At 38.0% G+C, this 24,359-nt stretch overlaps 1 protein-coding gene and 1 pseudogene across 5 annotated transcripts in view; one reads left to right on the forward strand and one right to left on the reverse strand.

Moving 5' to 3' along the window:
* Positions 1-24,359, forward strand: part of Kiaa1217 (KIAA1217 ortholog) — a 744,735-nt gene that overhangs the window by 326,180 nt on the left and 394,196 nt on the right. The window lies entirely within an intron of this gene.
* On the reverse strand, positions 9,433-9,927 carry LOC147829086 (peptidyl-prolyl cis-trans isomerase NIMA-interacting 4 pseudogene; annotated as a pseudogene).

Below are 24,359 nucleotides of genomic sequence, written 5' to 3' on the forward strand. Positions count from 1 at the left end.
TCAGTTTGGAGTTTTCTTTTCTATTAATTCTTTAATAATTTATTCCTCTGTTTGCTATACTTTTCTCTTTTTTTGAACCGCCTATGATTCTAAAGTCAGATTTTCTAGACTTTATTTTCCAACTTCTGTACTGTCCAGTTTTGATCATCATTATATTTTGAATTTCCAAAGAGTTTTTCTTATTATTATTATTTTGAGACTGAAATATTACTTTTCTATATATAAGCAGTGTATCCCTGTGCTTTATTTTATGCAGTTCTCATGGTGTGTTTCAGCTTGAGGGTAGCAGACACATTTGTTTTATGACATGTGTAAACACATCACCGTGAAGTTGGTGTGTTTTTCATCTGAACAAATGGTTCAGAAGAGCCTGGTAATTCATAATCTATAGGACAACTGCTAATTAAGACCTGTGAAAAACTTTCTTCATAATGAAATCCACCAGGTGGAAGATGAATGTTGAAGGGCGCATTGATGTGAGCCAACAATTTTACCTAAGAGCAGGACGTGGTGCCTGTCCAGGAATGCAGCATGTCTTCCTGAGCTTTCTGGGTTCTCCTGGCTTCTGCTTTGAAACATCCCCCTGATGATTTAACCCACAGTTCGTAATTAATTCTTAAATTTATACCTGCTCCTTATCTGCTCTAAATAATGAAAAGCTTTCTTAGATGTGAACATGAATCTGACAACTTTGGTTTGAAAAAAGAGCTTCCCTCTTTTATGTCTTCATGATGGTGGTGGTGGTGATGGACTCTAACACCCACTGGGGCCCTCTTGTGTGGCCAGCATAGCTCTGAGCTCATTGGAAATACATTGTCGCATGCAGTTCTCCCAACAGTACCAGTTCCGTCTCTATTTTGCAGATGAGGAAACTGAGACAGAAAACTTGAGCTATTTCCCCCAATCATGAAGATGGGGAGAGACAGAACTGGATTTCCAATTTTAGGAGTGTTAACTTCCAACTCTTGCATACTTTACCACTGTGCTAAAACACCTTTTTAAACAAAAATAAATAAATAAATAAAAGAAAAAGAAAATCTGCTCATCAAAGAAATTAATAAAATTAGTCAAACCTTGAGATTGGCTAGTCTGGTCCCTGAAATATTCTGTAATTCAAGATACTTCTGTTTGTAACCCTTTTTGTTTAAAGTCCAATGTTATGCTTCTTACACAAGACAAAGAAGTGAAAAAGAAGGAGAACACGTTTCAGAGTCAGTAGAGTTAGTAAATGTATCACGGTCTGAAGATGCTACTGTAACACTGAGAACAATGAAGGGATACAGAACCTTTGTACTCTAATGCATGACCTGGTGGGCCAAGTACAAGCCTGTGGGCCAAAAATCACTCAAGTCTGCTTCTGTTCTGATGCAAGGCTTTCTCTGTGGCCTTGAGAAAGCAATTATCCTTCCCGACTGAGTTTCATCAGCCATTAAAGAATAATAATATGTGGTTTATGGGCAGAGGTATTGGTGAGCATTAACGACTTAGTTAATGTGTATCTGTTGCTTTCCAGAGCCTGCGCGCTGCATGAATGCCCTATGTAAGTCAAGCGCAATGGGATGGGGTCTCTGTTTACCTCTGGATGCTGTGGAAGTAAAAACTCACTCTCTTTTAGACATCGTGTGTGCACCCACTCCGGGGAGACTCCATTACAAATCCACGGCTGCAAACTCTGAGCTGTTCTTTATGTCCAGCAGGCAAACCGCACATGCATCTCACTTCCCACAGCACATATTATTTGGGATTGCTTTCAAATACCTGCAGGTATTAGGGTGCAACTTCGTTCTGGATACTGCAGTGGCATTAGACCTTTGCACACTGCAGTGACATGGAAGGTAATTACGTCTGAAGATAAGTAATTTCTCCAAAAGGCACACTCTTGGTTCTGTTTTTCCTGTAAAAATCTGATACTACTAAGCACTTATGCACTAGTAGAGCCTTACTTTAGTATTTTCTAGAATCAAGAATGTATTTGTGCTGATTTCTTTTTCTGACTACCGTTGGGGTCAGAACCACTCAATATTTGAGAAAAGCTGATGCCAAGGATACAGCTTTTTTCCTTTTTTTGGTACCGGGGAATCGAACTCTGGACCTTGCACTTGTGAGGCAGGCAGCAGAACCACTGAGCTAAATCCCCAGCCTGATACAGCATTCATTTAACAAAGCAATGGCGATTTATGCTCACAGCTACTAAAATTCACCATTTTGGTTCATTATTGGAACCAGCCACCCTGGAGTCGTGCATTACACATCTGTATGGGCCGCTAAATTTCTCTGGATGCTATTGCTAAAATTCATATGGCTTTTAGCCTGTTCAGTTATTTTTCTTTTTTCTTTTCTTTTCTTTTTTTGGTACCAGGGATCGAACTCGGGACCTTGCACTTGCGAGGCAGGCGTGGTGCCACTGAGCTAAATCCCCAGCCCTGTCCAGTTATTTTTCATACAAGAACTAACCACACTTATTGCTACTTAGTAGTATTTCATTCCAGTTTTTCCCGAACTAAATATGAGCTATGACTGTGAATATTGAAACCAACTCTTATCTCTAGTTCTCCTTATTTTCCTATCTAACCTTATCTACATTTGTCTTTTCTATCTAATAATAGATGAGAAATAAGAAAGGTAAGGAATTCTCTTTCCCATATTTTACTTGCTTCCTTAATTCTATTAAAATTCAATATGTCAGAAAAGGAGTTAGAGGTGGGTTAAATTTAATCTGGGGTTTTCTTTTAGCAAATCTATAGTTTTCTCTAATGCAGCAAAGTTTACTTAATGTAGAAAGATTCATAAAAACTCACAAGTGTGGTCAAAAACCAAATGCTTCTGCCCTGAAGAACCACAAGTCATTGAGGAAAAGAGGATTAATGGTCTCGAAATTTTAGAGTGGGCTTAAAAACACGCAGATCATCTAGCTTGACTCCACAGACGCGTGTGACCCGACGCACTCGAGTATTTGTTGTATGATAAAGGAGAGGTTATGTTTGTTTACACAGTCAGTCATCGAGAATCTGTGTGTCAAAATAAAGAAAAAAGAGATTCCTTCTATGTACGAAACATGAATCAAATGTACTGTTAGGAATACAGATGTATTTGTTGTAATTTATATTTGTAAATATACACAAGTTAGACATTAAAAATGTTATTTAAGCAAAATTACTTGTTCAGACTATAGAATATTATGCTTATAAATGACAGCTAGTCATATGCATAGGAATATATATAATATGCTGTTATTTGGCATTTTATACATTATTTTGGAATTAATAAACTTAAAAAACTCTGTTTTAAATACGTGTTAGACATCCATTAGATAGATCTTTTTTGAGCAAATGTTTTATTATTTGACCTTGGTAATTAAGTTTTCTGAAAATATAATTTCTACCAGCCTTTACGCACTCAAAAACCAAAATCATTGACATCTCCTCTGTATCTGACATTGTGTAGCAACTGGAAAGCTAAAAAAATATATATATATAACATGTTTTCTGCCCTTGAGGAGGATTATACAGTGGCTGAGATATTTGGGCTATCTGGATATTGAAATAATTTTTTCAAAATAGATTTATGTACAAAATTATGAATGCACAGAGGTGAAGCAGGCTATTTCCCTCGGATAATAAGAATTTCTTAGGTAGGCAATGAAAGAAAGTATGAAGAAAGACCATGCTATGCTGCATTTAGGAAATGGCCAAGTGGACCCACCCATTGGGCTGTACCAAGAGGGAAGAGATAAGGGAAAAGGTGAAGGGAGGGGGAGGCTGTTCGAAGTTATTTCGAAAGAGAAAAGTGTATTCACTCTTGCATTCCATCGAGAACCATTCATTGGCTCCTTCCTAACTATTAGGCACTGGTGGAGGCTCCACGTGGATGAAAGGCATGGGTTTCATGGAGTTTAACTGTGTCATTTGTGACAAAAATTAAACAAGAAAAAGTTGTAGAGGAAGTGAGACCATAAAAAGTACTCTTTGTGATGATAATTTGGTGAGGTTCTCAAGAATCCAAGGAAGATGTCAGATAAGAAGTTGAACTCATGGGTTTAGAGATCAGGCCTGGGATGACAGTTACGATTGAGTGGGCCATTGTATGAGGTCTAAGTGCTATTGAAAGCTGTGGGAGTGTATGAAGCCCAAGAGATGAAGGCATAGAAAGTGAGTGTGACCCATGTCTAAGGAAGCACCCTAATCCAGGCCCCGGGCACCCCAACATTCAAGGGTCAGAGTAGGAGCAGAAGGAAAATCTAAGTATTAAGGTTCATGCAACTTGAAGACTTGCTTCTAAAACACCAAGCCAGCATATTCTAAATATTGCATCTTAATACAAACAAAGGCATCCATGGCCCTTTTTTAGTTGCAAATATATACTCCCAATAAGAATTTTTTTGAAATCTTTAATATTTAAAATGATGCAGTTCTTGTAATTGAGCCCATAATATCTTGCTTAGTTTCATTTTAGAGCATTTTAAACTGAATTGGCACCAGAATTAAAATGCTTCCTACATGTTCAATTCATAGCTTCAGGTGTCCAAGAAAGTCTGTCCCACATTGATAGAGGTTCCCCTCTCCTTTCAGAAGAGAGACAGCAATAAGGACCCTTTAAATCATTCAGCTGGGCTGGGGATTTGGCTCAGTGGTGCTTCCACCTGCCTCGCAAGGGCAAGGTCCCGAGTTCAATTCCTGGTACAAAAAAAACAAACATTCAGCTTCCTTCTATCCTTATTTTTAATTTCATACTTGCATTCCGTAATTATTTTATATCATGTTAGTATTTGTTTAGCTGTCCTTCATTTATCCCAGAGAGTAGTTTTCTGCTTTTGATTATGAACTTCTTTCTAAGAAGATAAGGACTGATTTGTGACTTCCATTTCTAGCACAGTGTAATGTCTTTTATTTTTGTGCTGGAGCTGCCATTTACGTTTTTAGAGATTTGTGAAGAAGCATCTCAAATATTGAAAGATAATACACTAGGAAAATCTCAGCTCTATTCCATTTTGCCTCACTTACTGAAGTTATTTCACAAAGATTCTTGAATACCTATAACTGGAAGAATCACCAACAAATAATGACAGAAACAGTCTGTAATAGATGTTCACAGAATGCAGTCCCTGAGGGCCGAAGCTAAAACTTGTGAATTTAAAAAGAATACTATGAATATATTTTGTAATGCCTGATTGTTCTGGAAGGAAAGTAGAGAAATTCCTCTGAGACCAGTGCAACAAGAAAGCATCAATGCAGAGCACCAGACCGAGTGAAAGCCACACCTGTCATTTGCTGGGTGGTTGTGCTCTCCTTCAATCCTCCATACCCTAGGGAGTTCTAATAGACACATCAGTGGGTAGTAGTCACTGAGCCCCAGGGACAATAGTGACACCATTGTGGGATGAATAAGCAAAAATATCTGCCTTGCAGAGGGACAATCTTGAAGAAAACTCTTCGTACAGCCTCTTCCGTGAGTACAGAAGAATAAAAAAAAAAATGGAGAGAATGCCTGCCATTGTGTCTTCACTCACATGGCCATGTGGCCTAAAGTCATGTTATTGTAAGGTAAAGGATAAACCAAAACCAAGAGTCAAAAATGCTGATGGTCCCGACTGGCAGTGTCCCCAACTGCATAGAGGCAGAAAATGAAAATCCTCTTAAAATTAATGCACTGTGGGCATCTAACATTTCTCACAAATGAAAGTCCAAAAACATGAGCTCACAATGCTAAGTCACTAAGCAAGAAGTTAACTAACCATTAGGGAGAGTTAGAAAGGGAAAAGGACCCTACTGCGTCTGATCTACATAAACTACCAATATTGGAACTATCAGGTGCAGAATATGAAATCCATGTATTGTATATATGTTTAAAGAACACATTCTATAAATATTGGCTCATCATGTTCTAAAAATCAAACTTTTTGAAAGGAAAAATATAACATTTAGAGGTGGAAACTCTTTACCGTTGTTAAATGGTAAGGATTTGTTAAATGACAGACCAGGTGCAATGAAGAGAGATCTGATAAACTGGAAGGTAGATTTTTTAAAAAAAACTTTCTTGAGGCAATATAACATAAGACCTACTTCTTTAATGGATTTTAAGTGTACTATACAGTATTGTTAAATATAGGTATGATGTACAGCTGAGCTCTAAAATTTGATCATTTTGTATAACTGAACTTACTAAGCTACTAATCTTTTCTTTGTCCATTCCCTCAGCCCAGGAAACCACCACTCTCCTGTTTCTGCGAGTTTCACCATTGCAGATTCCTCGCAAAAGTAGAATCACACAGTACTTTACCTCTGTGAATGGCTTATTTCATGCAGCAGAATGTCTTCAAGGTGTATTCTTGGTTATCACATGCCTCAGATGATATCTCATTAAGATTTTGATCTGCCTCTTCCTGATTCTCAGCATCATTTTGCATGCCAGCTGACTGTAGGCTCTCTTTGGAGTCAGGTCTATTCAAGTTGTTAGCCTATTTTATAATCAGCTTGTCAGGGCTTTTTGCTATTGAGTTGTAGGAGTTCTTTGTATATTTTGGAACTTAACCCTTTATCAGATATATGGTTTGCAAATATTTTTCTCATCCCATAAATTGCCTTTTCACTGTTTCTCTTGCTGTGCAGAAACTTCTAGCTTATTAGTTTGATGTACTCCCACTTGTCTGTTTTTACTTTTGCTGCCTGTGCTTTTGGTGATAAATCTATGAAATCATTGAAGATGGTAATGTCATGAACCTTCCCCAGTCTCTGTTTTTTTTTAAATAGCAGTTTCACAGTTTCAGGTCTTTATTTAAGTCTTTGCTCTATTCTGGGTTGATTTTTGTGTTCTGTGTAAGATAAGGGTCTGAACTTTATTCTTTTGCATGTGAATATCTGATTTTTCCAATACCATTAGTTGAAGACACTGTCTTTTCTCATTTAATATCTTGGCATCCTTGTCAAATACCAGTTGGCTGTGTATACATGGGTTAATTTCTGGGCTCATAATTTTGATCTATTTCTGTCTTTATGCCAGGACCATTCTGTGTTAATTACTGTAGTTTTGTACTGTATTTTTAAATCAGGCAATATGATGCTTTCAGCTTTGTTCTTATTTTTCAAGATGTTTTGGCTATTACAGGTGCTTTGAGATTCTATATAAAATTGAGTTGGGTTTCCTATTTCAGTAAAAAACATTCATTGGGATTTTGATGGAGATTGTTTGAATCTGTGTTTAACTTTGGGTAGTATAGACATTTTAATAAATATTAAGCCTTTCCATCCATGAACATGTGATATCTTTTCATTTATTTGCAACTTCTTCCATTTCCTTCATTAATGTTTGGTAGTTTTCAGTATGCAAGTCTTTTACTTCCTTAAGTTTATTTTTAAGTATTGTATTCTTTTTGATGCAATTTTAAATGGAATTGTTTTTCTAATTTCCTTTTGAGAGTTTGTTATTGTATAGAGAAACACAACTGATTGTTGCATGTTGACTTGATGAAGTTATTAGTCCCGAAAATTTGCTGAATTACTAGTTCTAACAGGTTTACTAGAGTCTGTAAGACCATACTTTCTGCAAATGGGGATAATTTTATGTCTTCCTGTATGGTGAGGATGTCATTTATTTCTTTTATTGCAGACTTGTTCTGGCTGGGACTTCCAATAGCACATTACATGGAAGCGGTAGTACTGCACATCTTGTCATGTTCCTGATGCGCAAGAGAAGTTTTCAGCTGTCACAACTGAGTTTAAGATTAGGTGTGATCTTATCATATAGTACGTTCATTTTATTTGGGGTAATTTCCCCAACAATTCTTAGTTTGTTGAAGGTTTTTATTATGAAAGTGTTGAAGTTAATTTTTTCTGCATCCATTGAAATGATCATCTTTTGGTCATTATCTATGATCTTTATCTTTCATTCTGTTGATGTGTTATATCACAATTGTTTATCATATGTTCAACCATCCAGGGATAAATCTCACTTTGTCGTGGTATGTAATCCTTTTAATATGATGTTGAATTTGGTTTACTACTATTTTTTGAGGATCTTTACATCTATGTTCATCAGGAATATCAACCTGCGATTGTCTTTTATTTTGTAGCATCTTTATCTCACATTAGTTTAAGGATAATTCTGGCCTTGTGAGATGAGTCTGGAGATTCCCCCCTCTTCAATTTTTTGGAGACATTTGAAAGACTTAGCAGTAATTCTCTTTAAATGTTTGGTAAAATTTGCCAGTGAAACCTGGTGCATGGCCCTGTGTTTTTCTTTATTGAGAAGCTCTTTCTTACTAAAATAATGTCCTTACTAGCTGAAAGTGTATCCGGACTTTCTCTTTCTTCTTGAATCAGTCCTGATAGCTTATACGTTCTTAGGCATTTATTCATTGCTTCCAAGTTAACCAGTTTAGTGGCATGCAACTGTTCATAGTAGTCTTTATGGTCCTCTGTTTTATATTTAGTTGCACACCCTTAATCCCAGCATCCCACACTCCAGATTCAGCCACCTCTGAAAAAGCCCCACCTATGACTGCATGAGGCTTTGGGGGACCTCTAGATGCAAGCCATAACGTGAGTTTTCTCTCCTTTTCTCTAGTTTACATAAAAGTTTATCAATTTTTTGTTTCAAAAAGCCAGCTCTTCATTTCATTGTTTTCAAATTGTTTTGTTATTCTCTATGTCATTTATCGCTGGTAAAATCTTTACTCTTTCCTTTATTCTGTTAACTTATTTTCTCCTTTTGATTTTCTTGAGGTGTCAATTTAGATTATTTAGGTTGGGTTATTTTTAGAGATCTTTCTTTTTTTATTTTATTTTTTTTGAGATCTTTCTTTTTTTAATGTACGCACTTAACACTGTAAACTTTGCTTCTACTACTTCTTGTGCTGCATCCCATCAGTTTTAGTATATTGGGTTTTCATTTTGTGTCCCAAGATATTTTCTTCTTTTCTAATTTCTTAGTTTACTCACTAGTTGTTTGGAAATGTATAGTTTAATTAACACATATTTTTGAATGTTCTACTTTTCCTTATGCTATTGATGTCTACCTTTTTTCTTTATGATTGTAAATGATATTTGGCATGATTTTAGTTTCTTAACTTTATTAAGACTTGGTTGGTGACCTAACATGTGACTTATCCTGGATAATGTTCCGTGTCCACCAAAGAAGGGTGAATATTTCGCTGCTATTGCTCAGTACATGTGTTAGGTCCATAGACTGAGATCCACGTCAATGATTTTCCACCTGGTTGTTCTATCCATGAATGAAAGTGAAGTGTTTATTCTCTTGTATTGCTCTATTTCTCGCTTTGCTTTTTCAATATTTGCTTTATATGGGTGTTCTTATACATGTATTTATAATGGTTATATTTTCTTGGAGAATTGTCTTTTATGATTATATATTATCCTCCTTTGTCTCTATAACCATTTCTGATTTAAAGTCTACTTTAAGTATAAGTGCCCCTCATATAATTTTATTTTTTTGCTTCAACCATAATAATGTGATATCCAAATTTTGTCTTAATTGGTGGGTCTGTAAACACAGGCTTGTCCATTCCACTCACAGGCAAGGCAAATGCTGCTTCTTAAAATGGTCCTACCATGGTCCTTCTGGTCATCCAACCCAAGTCACCCCCTTGCCTGGCTTTATCTTCACTATACTGTGTGACCACTTCATTGAATCACATTCCAGACTTTAACTTTTCCATGGCTTCCATAATTTTTCCGTGTTTTTCACACAGAATGTGTCAGACCTTTACTGTATTGCCACCACCTTTGGGGCCCTGAGCCTTCTTGTCAGCATTACCACTTTTGAAAACTTTTGAAATGTGACAGTGATAAGTCATACGATTTAATTTCAAATATACTAGATCATCTCGATACTTTATTATTCAGGTTTTACTGTGACAACACCAGGAAAAGGGTGATTTTCATTTGAGATTGGAAAACAAAGAAAGATAGAATGAATCCGAACATCTTTCCACTGAGTGCCCAATAGAGGAGGCTTGAGAGCCTGGTGGAAAGCTGAGAGTCAGCAGCTGTCCCTGCCCATGCTACAACAATGGAGAGGGGCATTGTTTAGTAGGCACCTGCTGATCTGAGCCAGATTTGAAGGTGGATGAAGTGACTTAATAAGGTGCTTTATTTTCTTTATTTAATTTTTTTTGAGGCAGGGTCTCACTACGTAGTTCAAGCTGGCCTTGAACTTACTATGTAGCCTAGGTTGGCTTCAAACTCACTTACTTACATTTATGTGAAGCTATTTGCATAAATGGAATGTAAACCATACCCTTTAAGCAGCACTTGTACATTCACTGATTCAGACAGTTTGTAGTTCTGGATCACTTTAGAGGAAATTAAGCCAAAAGATGATTGGACTTAAAATATTTTCAGAATGTGGGGAAACAAATTAAGCATGTAATCTAATCTAGTTTAGGAGTTTTGTTTAATAATTATGGTGGTCCTCAATGGATAATTTAGTTATGAAAACAAACACAGTTCTATTAAACTAAATGGAAGTAATAATTATAATAAATATTCAATTTTAAAGTAAAAAAAAAAAGTATAGGTGCCCCTGCTCTCTTTAGCTCTCATCTGCGAAGACTATATTTTCCATCCCTTCACTTTCAGCTTATATGTGTCCTTAAACCTGAACTGAGTGTCTTTAGACAACATATTATTGGATCTTGATTTTTAATCCATTCAGTCACTCTTGCCTTTTTATGGGGATCCATTAATATTTAAGGTAATTGTTAAAGGAAGAGATTTACCTTTGGCATTTTGTTAATTGATTTCTGTTTGTCTTATAGTTCTTCTGTCTTGCCTTTCCTCTTTTGCTGTCTTTTGTTGTGTTTCACTGATTTTCTATCAATACGCTTTGATTCATTTATATTTCTCATTTGTGCGACTTCTATAGGAATTCACTTTGTGGTTTCCATGGGCCTTACATAGAATATTTTACAGTTGTAACAATCTATTTTAAGATGATAACAATTGAAATTTGGTTTCATACAAAAACACTACACTTTTACTTCTTCCTCCATGCTTTGTTATTGATGTCACAATTTATATCTATTATATATATATATATATACACACATAACTATAGTTATAGTTATTATAATACTTTGGCATTTTAACTTTCATACTACAATAGAAGTGATTTACCCACCATGTCACAGTGATATAATCATCCTTGGTATCTGCAGAGAATTGGTCACAAAACTCCTCCAATAATACCAAAATCATAAAGTAGCATAGCATTTGCTTGTAAGCTATGTGTGTCCTCCTATATATTTTAAAACATATCTGTATCACTTAAAATACCTAATGCAATGTAGATACTGTATAAATAATAGGTGTATTGTATTGGTTATGGAATAACAAAATATCCATACATGTTCAGTACAGAAACAATTTTTTAACAAAAAATTTCAAGCAATGGTTGGTTGAATCTGTGGATACAGAAGCCATGATACATATTATGAGAAAACCAACTGTACAATAGTCTGTATTTGTCTATATACATACCCTTATCAATGAATTTTATACTCTCTTGGTATCACGTTGCTGCTGAGCATTCTTTTGTTTCAAGTTAAAGAGCCTTCTTTAGTATTTCTTGTAAAGCAGTTGTTATGGTATAGGTCTACAGTGTTCCACAAAAGTCTCACACATTCAAAGGTAGAGCTTTCAAAAGGTGTTTGGGTCATGAGGAAACTAATGAGTTAGTGGGAATGGAGCTAAGTTGGAGGACATAGGTCACTGGGGCCATGCCTTTGAGGGAAATATTCTGTCCTCAGCCCCTCCCTCTCTCTCTGGCTCTTCCTGCTCTCTTCTCAGCTGCAATGGAAAAGTTTTCCTCTGCCCTTCCCTCCTGTTATGATGTTTCAGCCTTGGGACCAGCTGACCATGGACTGAAACCTCTGAAACTGTGAGCCAAAGTAAACCTGTTCTCCTTCAAGTTGTTTACATCAGGTATTTTATTCCAACAATAGAAAAGCCAAGTAATACAGTGCATCTAGTGTTCATGAACTCTCAGGTTTTATAGTTCCGAAACGTCTTTATCTCTCTTGTATTTTGGAAAAACAATTCTGTCAGGCATAATCTCATTGGTTGGAAGTTGTTTCTTTTTTTAGGACTTGAACATATCATCCTACTCCTCTCTGGGCTATAAGGTTTCTTTTGAAAACTCCACTGATAATCTTATGAGAGTTCATTTGCATGCAACAGGTCAGTATTTTCTGGCTGCTTTCAAAATGTCTTTTTCTTTGGCTTTGGACAGTTTGATTATAATTTGGCTTGCTATATATTTCCTTGAGTTCATCTGTAGATGTGATTTACTCCCTTTGATCTGATATGCTTCCAACCATTGTATCTTTGACTAAGCTTCCTGGTATTTTCACTTCTTTACCTAGAACTTTCCCAAAACATACTATGGTCCACTTAACTGGAAAATTTCAAATGACTTCCCTTTGCTTTCACTGACTGCTGTAGTCTTCTACTGGTTGTCATCTGCTGTTGGAGCCCCCCTATTGAATAGGTCAGTTGAGTTATATTTTGCAGCTCCAACATTTCTGTTTAGTTCTATTTAAAATTCATGGCCAGGGATTTAGCTCAGTGGTGCTGTGCCTGCCTCACAAGTGCAAGTTCCTGAGTTTGTTCCCAGTACCAAAAGTAAAGAAATAAAATAAAATTCATGGGCAAATTCACACTTTGTCCATGCACTGTTCTACTGAGCATTTTGAACATTTCCATTATGGTTGCTTTGAAATCTCTGTCAGGTAATTCATGTCTCCATTTCACTAGGGTTAACACCTGGAGTTTTATATTACTCCTTTGTGTGCGTGTTTTTGTTGTTGTTGTTTGTTTTTGTTTTTGTTTTGTTTTGGTACTAGGGATCGAACTTGGGATTTTGTGCTTGCGAGGCAGGCGGCAGCCCCACTGAGCTAAATCCCCAGCCCTATTGCTCCTTTGTTTAGATGTTTCTCTGTTTCCTTTGTTTTCTATGACTGTGTTGGCATTTACACATTTTAAAAAAACCACCTCTTCTCTTAGTTTTCATAGACAAGACTCACAGAGGAGAAGACTTACGGGAAAACCCATGGCAGGTATACATGGAATAATTCAAATATTGTTTTTGTTCTCTGAAGTCCTCAGGGATCAAACATTTGCTGGGTCAATCAGCACTGAAATTCAGATGAGAGAAAAGCCATTTCGTTAGGTATCACCTCAATAGATACTACATTTGATGTATAGTCCAACTCTTTTCTCTCCAGAGAGAAGCTGGAAATAGGTTTTTATTTCTGTTGTTTCTACCAACACCATGCTAAATGAGGGAGAGGAGCTGCATGCTGGTTCAGACTGCTGCTTTTATTCTCAGTAGATCTAGCATACAGTGGAACCCATCAGTACTCTGAGGCAGGGGAGATAGAAGCCAATCTTTTGGGAAGCACCTGAAAGAGATAAAATATTGAATGTGTTGTCCAAATCTTTACTTCCTCAGAGAGCAAGGGGGTGGTCAGTCTCTTTCCAGTCATATGACACTGTGCTAGAAGTAGGGATTGTGGGGAGGGGGTGTTTCCAACTTCACTGCCAGTTTCAATTTGGTTAGCTTCACATTGCACAGGGTGCAGAAGCCTCTAAAATAGTTTCTGGGTTTTTCACAACTAGAATTTATTTCTTTGCTGCTGTTGAATCAGTGTGTCCATACTGCTATGTCCAATGCTTCCTATTCCATCATCTTGCTGATGTCACTCCAAGATAAACTTTTAGAGTTCCTGATACTGCTACATTGAGAGAAGAAGTGATCTGAAATATGAAAGATAAAATATATAAACAATAGTGTAAGAAGGTCCAACATACATCTAATTGGATTCTGGAAGGAGGCAATACAGAGACTAAAAAAGGATTATTTTAAAAACAGTGTTTTTGGTACTGTCCTTGATTTAATTCCTGGGTTGATATTTCAAGATTGCTTAATGTAGGTAGGTATCTTTGTTGCTTGTGTTTAAAACCCTTGTTAAATGATTGCTTTTCAGAAGTGTCTTCTAGATATGGCTTGTGTTTGGGTTTTGAAACTCTAATGACTCTGAAGCTATTTTATCAGGAAGGAAAACTAATTAGATCAATCACAGCATGTTAGCCTAAATGACATAGTCAGCAATACCATAGCATCAAGCACAGCTTAGAAAATGACAATTTGTGGTAATTATTAATCTATCACTTTTAACTATGAGAGTTAAATTAAAACCAAGGGCCAACCCAACGTAAGTTTATAATGAATAAACTCTTCAATATAGCATCTTATGAAATAAGAAAAGGTCCAAGGGTTTGGGGATGGTGTAATGGAAAGGGGAAAGAGAAGAAGGGAAAGAAAAAATTATGAGAAAAAAAGTGGAATCAAACTCTGTGTAAATAGGGAAGGGTGGAGGGGGTGAAGGGTGCACAGGTAATGGAAGAAAAAATAAAAACTAAAATGCATCATGTTCTGGTACAAACACCCAATGATAAATGTAAATGTATTTTATACCTAAAATGTACCAATAAATATATATATTTTAGAAAATAGTGAATAAGCATATTACACAATGATCTTTAAAAAGATATTAATCTCTGAATCTAGAAAGTCCAAAAATTTCCAAACAAGATGTATTGAAAAAATAAATAAAACAAAAACCTATGCCTAGACATATAATAATAAATAATAATTATTTAATTGTAAAAATCCATATAGAGGATTATGATGAAACAAGTTAATAGGTTGATACACAGCAGTGTATCAGTTTTAATAAAATATGTGCTCTGTAGACAAATCTTTGTATAATATACTAATGCCCAAATCAATTCCTAGTTCTGTTATAATGAGCCCAAAACATATCCAAAAGGAGTGTTTTTAACCATGTATTTTTTCCTAAACCAACCAAAAACACAAGGGAAACTCCTGAGGTCAAGTTCAATTGCTGTACCCTGTTTTTCTATGGTAGGAAGGAGAGAGAACTACCTATTCTAATTTGTTTAATTTTTGATGAAAATCTTTAGCTTGTTTCTACTTGCATATTATCAATTCAAAGAAAATTTGAAAAAAGGGAGACCAGTATTTGGAGAACAACATGCAAATGGATAGTTGAAAATAGAATTCTATATTCTCATTGTTTTATACTCAGAGCATGTGTATATATAATTGAAAGTATTTATTCTATGAGATTCATTGATTATTCAGGTTGCTTTGATATTATAGCCTTGTTAATATTTTAAGGCCATTTTTATAATCATTTCTTGAATATTCATGGAAGTATATATCTACTAAATAAATCATTATATCTATTTGCATACCTAATGATACCAATTAAGGAGAACATTATGGCATCATCAAGAGAATTAGAATCTCCTTTAATTGACAGTCACCAATTACTGAAGACAACATAAAACTTGCTTCTTTTAGAATTATCCATCCAAATAGCTAGAAATTCTACAAACTATCCATATAATTATTTAAGCCTCTTCTCTATGACTGAATCAGAAGTAGACAAAATACTGCAAGTTTTATTTCTTTATGCAATCTTTCATTTGGGGAAAAATGTGGCTTGTGAATTACCTTTTGCACCTATTGGTTTTTAGACATTTAAGCTAAAGTTAATGCACATGCACTTAATGTTAGGCCTTCTAATGTTGGCTTTCCTCTTTCCACCTATATTCAGATCATCTTATTTCTTTAGATGGGAGCCTTAATTGCTCATTGAAATTAGAGAAAAAAGACGAGAGTTGGTATTTTTTTATCTTTCTTTACAACCGAATATTTAATTAAGTATCAGTATACTTAATGTTTTCTAATTTTGAAGTACATGTTCTAAGAAGTCACATTTCTGCTTTGGTGGGCTTACAATGTCAAAAGGAGAGTAAGAGATCAAGTCCAGTCTGGTGTGGACTTGTACAAGATGAAGACTATATTTTACACTGTGCTGAATGCTTAACTAAGTGCCATCAGCTACCAGGTGACAATAAACATGAACTGTGACTTCAGCGATGGCCCTGAAGAGGCATCATTGCCCATCATTGTTAGAAAGCAGAAGAAAAAGGCCAGGAATTTAGCTCAGTAGTGCCACTGCCTGCCTTGCAAGGGCAAGGTCCTAAGGTCCTGAGTTCGATCCCCAGTACCACAAAAAAAAAAAAGAAAGAAAAGAAAGCAGAAGAAAAATATAGTGTTGAGGATGGACTGGGGAGACATCACAGAAGAAGAGAGAGAAGAGAGGTGAAAAAATATATATTTGGAAAGTGACAAGAAAAATAAAATATTATTGTTTCACCATCTCAGCACACAAAATTCTTTATTAAGAAGTAAATTGAGGCCAGGGATTTAGCTCAGTGGTTTCGCCACCTGCTACGCAAGTGCAAGGACCCGAGTTCAATCCCCGGTACCAAAATAAATAAATAAATAAATTGTCAGCGTTATTTTTATGAATGTTACTGAGAACGAAAAAGAAAAATGTTTATTCTATTTTATTACTTTTCTAAAAAAAAACTAGTTCCAAAAAAGAAATAGCTTGAGATGCCCTAATTTAAGGCAGGCATCCTAAACTTAATATTGATCAATTAATCAGAGAAAAATAAATAAATATACTATTGTTCTTTCTTAAATGTATGAAGTAAACATATAATGATAAGTATGATTATTTTCAGGCTACCATTTAGATATTTAGGGTCAGATTCCCAATAATATGTCAACTTTGTAGGATGTATTGAAGGGTAGTGTGTGCTGCCTGATAAATATGGTCAAATAGCTTCAAGGTTCACTGTCTTTCAAGGTCCAGTGACAAGTTGCATTCTTGGGTATTTACTACCATTGCCACCAACATTATATTTAGCACATTGGTAATCCAGCAAATGTTTGAAGAATTTGAGAAGTGGGATGGACACGATCAAATTTATCCTATCAAAGTAACTTTGGAAGCAATTTGAAGGATTGGGTAGAGATAAGAATAAAGGTAAAGAGGAGATGTATCTAACATAGAGGGACAGAATTTTTTCAGAAGGAGAGTTCAGTTCACCATCTCAGTGCCCTGGGGAAACTACAGCTGGGCACATCATTCCATAAACCTTCAGCTAAGGCCTGAATTAAAGAACAAGCTAAAGAGCTAAAGAAAAGAAATAGAATAGTTGGCATCATTAGACAACAGTTGTTTGGGACATGTGTCAGAGAGGAAGGGAATTTCCTGGGCGGTCAGAGGTGACCCAGTGGGTGAGCCATGGCATAGAAGGTACCTAACAACTGTGTGGTAGAAGGTGCAGGAGAACAACAGGGCTATATTGAACTTGAAAGACCTGAGGAACATCCAAGTAGAAGTCCAGGAATCAGATGGCTATTTGAAGCTAAAACACAAGGGTCTTGTGCTGCATATTTAAATTTGAGAGTTATTGTTGTGTTTTGATTTTGGATATGGATAGAATTACCCAGAAAATATGTCAAGGGCTGCCATAGTTTGGATCTTGGCTGTCCCTTGAACAAGTATGTGCCATGGGCTTTGTCCCCATGGTGGCACTAGTGAAAGTGGTGAAGACTTCAAGAGGTGGGGCCTGGTGGGAGGTCTTCAGGTCACTGGGGGTGTGCCCTCAGAATGGACTGGGGGAATCTGATCATTTCCTCTTTCTCTTTTGCTCCCTGGCTCAAGATGAAGTGAGTAGTTTTTCTTTGCCACACTCTCCCATCATGATGTTCTGCCTCTCCACAGGCCCCAAATAATAAGCCAGTTGATAATGGACTGCGACTTCCATAACTGTGAACCAAAATAAATGTTTTCTCTTTGTAAGTTGATTATCTCGGGCCCTTTGTTATAGTAAGGGGAAGCTGACTAACACAGGGCTGGGGACTAGAGCCTAGAAATTTGAGTTGCTCTCAATCTACAAGGTTTGATCAAACAATACAGTGAATATTTAAATAAAAATTTTTAAAAATATATTTCCGTTAAAAAAAATTGCTATGAATCTCCCTTAAAGTATAATCCTCACTTCACACACACCCATCCCATCATTCTGGCTGAATTCTGAAGCAACTCTGGAAATCCTCTTCTGTGAGTGTCTTTTTCTGGCTGCTACAATGTCTTAAATTGATTCAAAATGCATCCAGCAATTTCTCCAAATAAAAACATGATAGCAGCCACCTTAGTCACCCAATCTGATACCATGCAACTGTGGCTCTTCTCCAAAGTCCAAATAACTGTAAAAGTTTAATGTTCTGACTCAGTTCAGGGCATTGAGGCAGCTTTGACAATACAACAAGACGCAAAAAAGGAATTTCAGGAAACAGCAAGCAGGATGAGATGTGTCCCAAAGCAAGAAGGAGTATTTTAAGGGGATTCGTATCAATGTGCCTTTTACTGTAATACATTTTTTAATTTAACTATTCACCACATTTTATGATCACGCCTCAGAGCTGTTATGTTTTTGAAGAGGCAGTGATCAGCTGGAGCAACCTTATGACAGGGGAATTAGTTAGGAGTCTGAGGACCCAGCAGATGAGTGCGATTCCAAGATGATAGTACTGTGGACTGCTGTGGGCTTCTCAGGACTTCTAGAACACAGCTGAGACCAAACAGGGTATCTTAGTCACTTTCTCATTGCTGGAACAAACTATCTGACACCCACAATTTAGAGGAGGCGAAGTTTATAGTTTCAGAAGAGTTAGGCTATGGTCAGCAGGCTTCAAAACGGAGACAGCATGGTGGACAGGGCTGGTGGAGGAAAAGTGCCCGGGTCACGGCAGGCAGGAAACAGAGAGAAGGGAAGAGCGGGGGACAAGAATGTGCCCTCCGGGTCACACCCCCAATACCCCTCGGGCCAGGCCCTACCACCTACAACAAGTCAGCTGTAGTGCCCCATGATCCAATCACCTTCCAAACCCATGAGGCTGGGGTCATTTTAGATCTAAACCACAACATGGGGAACCTAAAAAGGGAAGACGTCTTGGACAGCAATACCTTGCCGAGGAGGTAATGAGATTCCTGTCACTCGGCCAAATGGGGGTGTTGAGGTGAGGCAGATTTCCTGAACTAATGAGCGCTTTGTTAGATAGGTTCCCTGCTTCTTTCTACTTCTTGAGTCGGGATGAACTGTATACCACAGTAGAGTGAAATGCCCCAAAATCCCAGGAAAATAATTGGATTGTCTCTAGAAAGGTCTTTTTTTTTAACCTGAGTTTTAGAAAATGCTTTTGCTTTTGGCTTTGCAGACATTTTCATTTTCCATCTGTAGCTACTTCTATTATTCCTCTCCTCTCTGACTCTTCTCTGTCTCAGTGGTTCTCTGTGCAAAGGTGTCACAGGGAAAATGTCAAAGAAAGGGGAAGGGCAAGAGGGAGAGGTCACATGACATATCTTTGTGAGCCAATGCCACCTTTCTTTCTTTCTTTCTTTCTTTCATGTCTCCCTCTTATCTGGAATTCTTATTTCATCTCCTCCACTACCTGTCATTATTTTTCTCCAAGAGTTTTCTGCTCTATCATTGTTGTCAGTCCCTGTTATGGATTCAAGAAATCTGACAGTTCTTCTAAGAAGCTCCCTTTACACACACACACACACACACACACACACACACACACACACACTTTGCTCTCATGCACAGCAGCATAGTTTGAAATTCCAAAGTAGGTACTTCACTGCCTGAATTAAGGATTAAGGCAGCCCTCCCTGCAAAACACAAACCATCCTGGAAGACGTATCATGGCAAATTGTTATGCCTTTTCTAAACTTAGTGAAAATGAATTTTATAATTTTAGAGCTACTTTTAAAGTGGGAGATGACAGGAAGATGTCACATCCTAAGGAGAGGGAGAGATGGTGCTGCCACAGCAGGACACAAGGAGGATGGGGCACTCTCTGCCTCTCCCCATCAAAATACCCCCACTGGATGTCTTAGCAGAGCTTTGTGTCTCATAAAAAGACACACTACCAATATTTTTTCCGAATATTTCAAGTGTATCCTTCCTAGTTTTTTCTTCTGGTCTTTAGTTGTCATGGTGACAATTCCTTTTACTCGATGATATGTTGCCCAAGACAAATCCTCTTCAATCAGTACAGCCCAGGCTGTCCAAAAGGCTGGACACCCATGCTCTGTAACATGCAGGGAGTAGGGGAAGAACCAACTACAAAAGATACATGAGTAAAGAAGCAGACACTGAAATGGAGAGCAGGGAGATGTTGTGTGGTATAGCCATGAAATGGGGGCCAGAGGCATGGGCTCCAGGCACTGGGAGAGCAGTGCTCACCTGGACCCCACAGAGGGCCACATGAAGCTACTGTAGGGCCATGGGCACGGGAATCAGGTTTGGTCCCATTCTGTCCACACCATTGAGCTCTCCCGGGACACCGCCAATCATGTGGCTACCTAGTGTCACTCTCCCTCTGTAAGGGCAGCATAACAGTCTCCACTTTCCTTAGAACATAAATGGGATAATAGCATACTGCCTCTAATGGCATCACATCAGAAGAAAAAGGAAAGGGGATAAGCCAATTTAAATATAAATAAGGTATCTGGTTAATCTCATTCCTTTGAAATACTGAAGCATGCTTCCTATAAAAGCTCTTTGGTCAGTCCTGGATAAGAAATTATCCATTTCATGATTCCACATTTTTTCTATCTAGAAAATTGGTCATTTTCAAAAGGGAAGGATACTCCTGACAAGAGACATAATTGAGGCATGATGGCAAAGCCCAGGTCTGCACGCCCAACACCCAGAGAAACGGGCCCTGTAGAAATACTCGTATCTTCCACGCCAGGCACAACTGAACTGAAACACTGATGAAAGAGATGATCTCCTCTGAAAAAGTGAATTGGATTTGGGAGTGCCTAGAGAGTGGCTGTTGGTACTTAAACCAGAACATCCTGCCACATCCAAGTTCATCCCAGTGTACAGTTAATCAAAGAAAGATGGTTTATAGGGGAAAATAGCTACAGACATGCAGGTAGAGAGCAATGAAATTATTAAGCCAAGACTCCTCTGCCGCCCATGTGTGGCTCTCGGCTGCGTCCTTCGTGCAATACTCCCGCAGACTTTAAACCCTCCCATTGTTTGAGGTAGTGTGAGAGACAACCGGAAGATCCCCAGTGAAAACACTGTGCCTCCCAAGGCCTTCTTTTCTCTTCTCTCGGTTTGCTGTAAGTTTCCTTATAGGCATGGCACATGAAGTGAAATCTTAGGAAGGCCAGAGGAGAGCAAGTCCATCCTATTGGAATGGCTGCTGGCCAAGCAGGACCTTGGAAAATCTGAGGACTCTGTACATGGTTTGGTTGTTTACACAGTGCTCCCGGGTCAATGTTTGTCCTTGCCTTTTTTAAAAGCACGGAGAGGAAGACAGGACACTCTGTCCTTGCCTTGACTGGTATTGTTCAGTGGCACATCTGTTTTCCCAAGTCATTAAAGAGTCCTTCTGGAAGCAGCTGACTCTTTCTCAAGCATTAGGTCAGCAATCCTGATTAGAATCAGCACCAGCCACCCGTGAAACTAGACGCTTCCCCTGTGATTTATTATGACAATAAAATCTAACTAATTAACCATAATTAGAAGGAAAGGCCCGTCTCAAATTTAAGATTCTAAAAGAAGCAACATTTTAATTTCTCCCAACTTTGCACTGTGATTTAAATTAGGCTATCCAAGTGCATTTGACTTAATGTGTAAATAAAAATTACTTCTAAACAGCACATCAACCTAATACGTGCATCTTTTGGTATATAAATGCTCTTTAAAGAACAGCTGGTTCTTTCAGACAGGCAATCTAAACATTCTTATATTCTTCTAGTATCAGTAGTTTAGCAAGTACTTTTTTCCCATTGAAAACACAATGGTTAAATTAATCTTAACACTTGTCAAAATTATTATTAAACAGGCTGAAACTGAACTACCGGGATTATTATATTTTTGTAACAATATGACAATGATTAGGGGAATGAATGGTATGAGTTGAAGTGTCATGAAAACTAGTTCTAAAGCTTTTGCATCTTTCCTAGGGCTCAGAATTTCACCTGAAAATTAAGTTGATTTATTTAAGAGTCTGGAGGAATGCGTATGTTGTGAACGAGCTGAAAATCGTTTCTCCCATATCCTTGATAATGCTATGATCTTTACTCTGTGCTTCCAATTTACAGAGAGACAAAAGTAAAAGTGAACAGGGCTATGATGGGATGCTTAGTGCTCAAGATCATTTTTCCTGTTTATTTGCTGCTTATAAAGTCTAAAGCAAATGAGCTGGGCGTCCCGGATTGGTATCATGGGTAGAGATTAAGTGACTACACTAACTTCAGTCCTGCAGGAATGTCACATGTAGGGAGAGACGCTGCACTGGACAACCGTGGCAGGGTTTCTGTTTGTTTTGTGCAGGAGGCAGGATTCAGACTGGGACGGGAGAGCTGGGCACCACACTGGGGCTGGCCCTGGGAAGCCACCTGCTAAGGAGCCCAAGAGAGCCGGACTCACCCAAACACTCATTTCCTGACGGAGCCTCCTTCCTGCTTTGTCCCTCTGCTTCCTGTACATTTTCTGCTTTCAGCCTCCTGCTTTGCTTTGCTTTTTTGGGGGTACTGGGGATTGAACTCAGGACCTTGTGCTTGCCAAGCAGGCATGGCACCACTGAGCTACATCCTCTTGCTTTTAACCTGAGCTCCTAAAATGATCTGCACATTTTAGTAAGACAGAGTGTGAAAGCTAAGGCAGATTTTTAGAATTAGTTAAAAACTGCCCATGTTCTTTCCTGACCCAGAGAAGCTGCAGCCCTACCCAACTGGATCCAGAGTGCATCTTTGACTTCACAAGGTCAAGTCTACCAAAGGCACCACCTTGGCAGATGTCCTGGTTAGTTAAGATCGGACTAAATGTTGTGCTCACATTGCAGAGTTCATAAAGGAAGATGCAAAGAAGCATTCTGTTGCTGAGGGCCATGGTGCTTTGATCCTCCTAATTCAGCCTTCAGTAGGAATGACTGACTGGCTGGGGCGACTTGCCCCCCAGAAGTTTGTTTTGCTTTCCCAGAACATCAGCCAGGCCTTCACCACAAGACCCTTTGGGCTTCAGCAGTTCTAAGATTATCTGTTATTTGTTTGGCACCTTTGCTGCCTTGTTATAGGTTTTTATCTTACTTGAAGTTAAAGCATGTATACGGTGGAAGGTGTGTGGCTATCACCCTGCCCACATTCAAATCCAGATCCTACTGTTCTCTAGGCCTTAGTTTTATGAAAAATAAAACAATTAAATTAGACAAAGGACTCAATAATTGCTAGCTAATGTCATGACTTAAGCTTTCTGGTAATCTGTGGGCTTTTATAGACCCTGGGAAAGAATTACCCTCCTTATTCTTATCTAGCCCTTCTGTACAATAGAGAAATAACATATTACATCTAGTGTACTTGGACACAAGCCTCTACTATATTTTTTTTTCTTGTCTTCTTTAGGTCTTTGCTCAAAAATCATCTTTGCCCCAAGACTCTCCTGGCTACCTAATTTGAAATGGCAAATGCTTCCTACCCATGCACTCCATATCTATCTTCTTTACGTGGTATTTTTTCCATAATGCATCACATCATCACATCACATCACCTACCATCTATTGTACTTACTTTTACTTATTTGTTTTGTTTATGGTGGCCTGCCTATTTGAATGTAAGCTCCACATTGGCAGAAATTGAGTCTGTTTTGAGTCCCCTTCTGTATCCCCAACTGCCAGAATGGTGTCTGCTACACATAAGCACTTCACATACAGTTGTTGAATGCAAGAATGGGCCCTTCCCATGTGCTGGACACTAAGAGCTTTCCGTGTGCTGTCACATTTCATCTGGGTGAGAGATGGAAATTTAGGATACATGAGTTTATAGATAGTGAGGAGAACTATGGATACGACCAAGACCTGGAAGAAGAGTATTTAATTTCAAAATATAGATGCTAAGAAGAGAGACCTGAAAAAATATCATCCTTTTAGACACAGGTAAAGGAAATGGACCTCCCATGGGAAACCAAGAAAAGCTCCTAAGAGGAGGGAACCAGGCTTCTGCAGTGTGTGGGGGTCAACTGAGGGGACACTTCCAGAGGGAGTAAGTGCTCGAGGTATCAGATGTTGCAGACAGGTTTGCTCCAGCTGGGGAGCAAAGGATGGAGAGGATGTGCCAGAGATCTCTCCACTCCTTCTTCTGCTACATCCAGTTCAGACTCCTTGCAGAGAAGCCTCTGGCCAGAAGGGTAGAGTTGTTCTTATTACTCTCCCCTCTGACAGTGCATATCACAGAGGCATAGACAGCACTGTTTAAGCAAACTGTAGTTGATGGTGGATTGTTCAGCAGTTCGCAGGCTCTGGAATGTCATAAACTGACAACGTTTGGGGAGGGGGTCAATGAAATATTAGATCTCTTGCCAATCTGAGTAACT

Source organism: Heterocephalus glaber, unplaced genomic scaffold (assembly GCF_053883595.1).
Source record: "Heterocephalus glaber isolate CG9 unplaced genomic scaffold, H.glaber_assembly_v1.0 deba00000768, whole genome shotgun sequence".
In the NCBI taxonomy this organism is placed as follows: Eukaryota; Metazoa; Chordata; class Mammalia; order Rodentia; family Bathyergidae; genus Heterocephalus; species Heterocephalus glaber.